Here is a 3,785-nt window from a genome sequence, read left to right on the forward strand (position 1 = left end):
TGTGTGTAGGCAAAGAACTGTCGCTGAAACGCCTCCATCTGAGCTTGTTGTGCGGCCAACGCTGCTTGTAGCTCGCTAATCACTGGATCTAGAACGCGCGTCGATGAAGAACCTGAGGACGAGCTGTCGTCCTGAGCCTGAGCCAAGAGATACGAGGATCTCGGGATCGAGGGACCTATTCCGACATACCAATCTCGACGTTGCCCGAGAACAGTATCCATCGCGTACTGCTCCGCCTGGTCTATGTCAAACGTTTGGCCTGACTCCGCTGCTTGTCGCTGCATATCCTCGACTTGAGTCATAATTCGCGCCTTCAAACATATGTTAAAAAAATTATTAAGATTATCGAAACTTGATTATTAAGTAATTAACACAAGTAACTTACAAATGCTTGTTGCGCCCAAGCTGTCGTCCAATTGCCTTGATCATCTTGATGTTTTTTCTCCCACGTGTTTAACGCCGATGCCAAAGTCCCATCTTCCCTACTCTACAGTTGTTATGAAAATATGAGTAATGTATTTATTGCAAAAAAAATATTACAAAATTAGAATAAACTGACGTTCAAATGTCGATGAGCCAAAAAAGAAATCGACCCTTGTGTGGACTTCGTTTTCTTGTTCTTTGAATTGTCTCTGTTGCGAGTAGACTTTTTCTGCACATATTAAATTGCGTTATAATTCGATTTCATAGAAGATAACATAATTTTTTGAATTATACATTACCTTCCAATCGTCAGTTGCGAACTCCTCTATCACTTTCTCCCAATCGTCTTTTTGATATCCTTTTGGGATTTCTTTCTTGGCGACATTCATTTGCCCACAACATTTTCCTAAGAAAGTCCCTGATAATCTAGACTTTTGGTTGCGCCTCATACGCTTTGCATCGCGAATGATAGTCTGGTCAATCTGATGACGATAGCAATCCGCCGGAAGCAGGTCCTCGGTCTCATCATCCTTGTACACGAAAGTGTACTCGGAATGAAGTGCGCTCAGAATATTGCCCAACATCTGGGGCGTCACTTCGTTCCAATCACGAAGTGTGACCGGGATATGGACTTTCACCAAAGCGCCAACGCGGTTGTTGAATACTCCTACCTTTTTTATTGTTTTTCTTACGTCCTGGTAGAAAGTTTGGTTGATTGGGTCGTACCTAACAACTTTCGCACCGGGTACCCCATGCGCTGCTTTTGCCGAAGTAGACCCGGTTGTTGGTCCCCTTATTTTTTTAGGACTTGGGAACCCGGTGTCTCTAGTGGAGACTCATCTCCACCTGCTCCTGAACGGTGTAGCGGAGACTCATCTCCACCTGCTCCACCTGCATCTGACATCCTGTAAGATGTGAACAATATTAGTAAATAAATATTAGTTTTCTGTTTAAAAAAAACGTGGACGGCACCACGGATTTTATTATTAACAAACCTCACATATGGCGGAGGAAAACCGTGGTTACATTATATAGTAAATAAACATACAAAAAAGATATTAATCATTCATCATCATCTATGTCTATAATGTTAATATCATCTTCTATATCAACATCAACATCTTCTCCCTCAAAAACGACTTGTCTCTCATTTTCATCATCGTCTTCTTCATCATCGTCAACGACAGTCACTAACTCAGCTTCATCGATTTCGTGTCGATGATTCAAACGCTCGATGTTTGACAACTCTATAGTCAATGGGATCGAGGCTGAGTTGGAGGGGTCAACTTCAGGAATGTCCCAAATCCCTCGATGATTGCATTCCTGGACGATTTCCAAGTCGCCGCCTTTAATAAGATCTTCGATGTAAAAAACTTGTTTCACTTGAGTCGCGAGTACGTACGGCTCCTCTTTAAACCACTGTTTCGCAGTATAAGCACTCGTTTCTCCAGTAGTCTTATCGGTGTGCACTAGTCGGTTTGCATGATACTTGTCACCGTACCAAATGCATTTGAACAATACAACACTACAGTTCTGCCTATAGTTCACGACGATGACGTCTTCCATTCGACCATAGTAAGTGAAATCATCCACAAGTACACATACACCGCTATTTTGAGTGACTCGTTGATTATCACGACGACGAGTGATGAACTTCACGCCATTTACAAAGCAGCTTGAATATTGATAGGCGACTTGAAGGGAACCGATAGAAAGCGAATAGAGCTCGTCAGACACGTCAGAACCACTAGCTTTCATATCAAAAATCTGATTACGAAAGAAAGCATTGATTAGCACTTGTGCGTTTATCAAAAAATTGCATTGATATTGTGTTATTACCTTCTTCTCAAACCAAATTTTGAACCTCTTTCTATGCTCCGCTTCAATATCGCGAACTCCAGATTCGCTCAAGAGATCCAAATGCTCGCTGTTATTAAAAACATTACTTCAATAGCAATATATATATAAGAATGAATTGAAACACATTCCCAACGATAACTTACGTCAAATATGGATCCACTTCAGGACAGTTGGTATAGATGTACCACTCCGCGTTCTCTTTCTGTTCATCGTCTAATACTATCGGTTTCATCATCCCATAAGGCACACACATCTCGGATCGAAAAACAGAGAGCTTTCGCACTTGAACTTCATCTACACTTTTTTTATCTTCAAGATACCTTGCAACGAACGTTAGAGCTTCTTCTACAACATAAGCTTCCGCAATAGAGCCTTCTGGTCTAGCTCTATTTTTGACAAAATGTTTTAACGTCCCAAGGTATCTCTCAAATGGGTACATCCACCGCATATGCACCGGGCCGCCATACAACGCTTCATCTGGTAGATGAATCGCCACGTGAATCATGATCGTGAAAAAAGCTGGTGGAAATATCATCTCAAGCTTACACAAGATCTCGACGATAGACTCTTGCGCATTTTCAAGATCTTCTACTCTCAAGGTTCTCGAACTTATCAGCTTGAAAAAGTTGCAAAGCTCAGAGATCGTCTGATGTATTTCTTTTGGCACAAAAGGACAAATACCAACAGCCAACAACCTCTGCAAGATCACGTGGCAATCATGCGACTTCAAACCTGTGAGCTTTCCATCAGCAGTCACATTTTTCTTCAAATTCCCAGCGACCCCATCTGGAAATTTGACAGATTGGAGGAACTCGGTAAATCGCTGCCTCTGAACAAGGGTTAAGGTGTACGATGCTCGCGGTTTGTACCACAAATCCCCTTGTTTTTTCAAGTGGAGAGCGGTCTTGATGCCCAAGTCCATCAAATCAAACCTCGCCTTATCTGTGTCGTAGTTCTTCTTTTCTAAGCTGAGCAAGGTTCCGAGAAGATTCTCGCACACGTTCTTCTCTATGTGCATGAAGTCCATGTTATGCTTCAACTCCAAATCTGACCAGTACGACAACTCGTAAAAGATGCTTTTCTTGGCCCAATTTAGTTCGCACTCGGCTCGCTTTCATTTTCTGCCCACGGAGCCAGCATGTTTGCCAGTTGTCGTGCAAGAGACACTAGCCAACTGAGCGAGTATGTCCTGCGGAGTCAACTTCTCGGGTTTACTGCGTTTCTCGTGGCGATCCTTGTAGTGATCGGTGCTTTTTCTCAATCGGTGACGCATACGCAAGAATCGACGATGGTCGTAGTAGACGATCCTGTTTCTGACTTTCAAAGACGGCGTGTCAAGGTTGCACGTCGGGCAAGCGAGATACCCTTGGCCACTCCATCCCGATAAATAGGATCGAGCTGGAAAATCGTTAATCGTCCAAAGTAGCGCGGCACGCAATCGAAACACTTCATCGTTGGCGCCATCTCGAACACGGAATCCGGTCTCCCACAGTTCTTTCAGC

At 43.2% G+C, this 3,785-nt stretch overlaps 1 long non-coding RNA gene across 1 annotated transcript; it reads right to left on the reverse strand.

Moving 5' to 3' along the window:
• Positions 1-435: 435 nt before the first annotated feature.
• Positions 436-807, reverse strand: LOC149404547 (uncharacterized). The gene is made up of 3 exons (XR_016294112.1): positions 723-807; positions 560-652; positions 436-487 (listed from the first exon to the last, which is right to left on the reverse strand). It is a non-coding gene; the product is annotated as an uncharacterized LOC149404547 (long non-coding RNA).
• Between the last annotated feature and the right edge of the window lie 2,978 nt (positions 808-3,785).

Source organism: Urtica dioica, chromosome 2 (assembly GCF_054948205.1).
Source record: "Urtica dioica subsp. dioica isolate 48M chromosome 2, U.dioica_male_clone48M_v1_H2, whole genome shotgun sequence".
Taxonomy (NCBI): domain Eukaryota; kingdom Viridiplantae; phylum Streptophyta; class Magnoliopsida; order Rosales; family Urticaceae; genus Urtica; species Urtica dioica.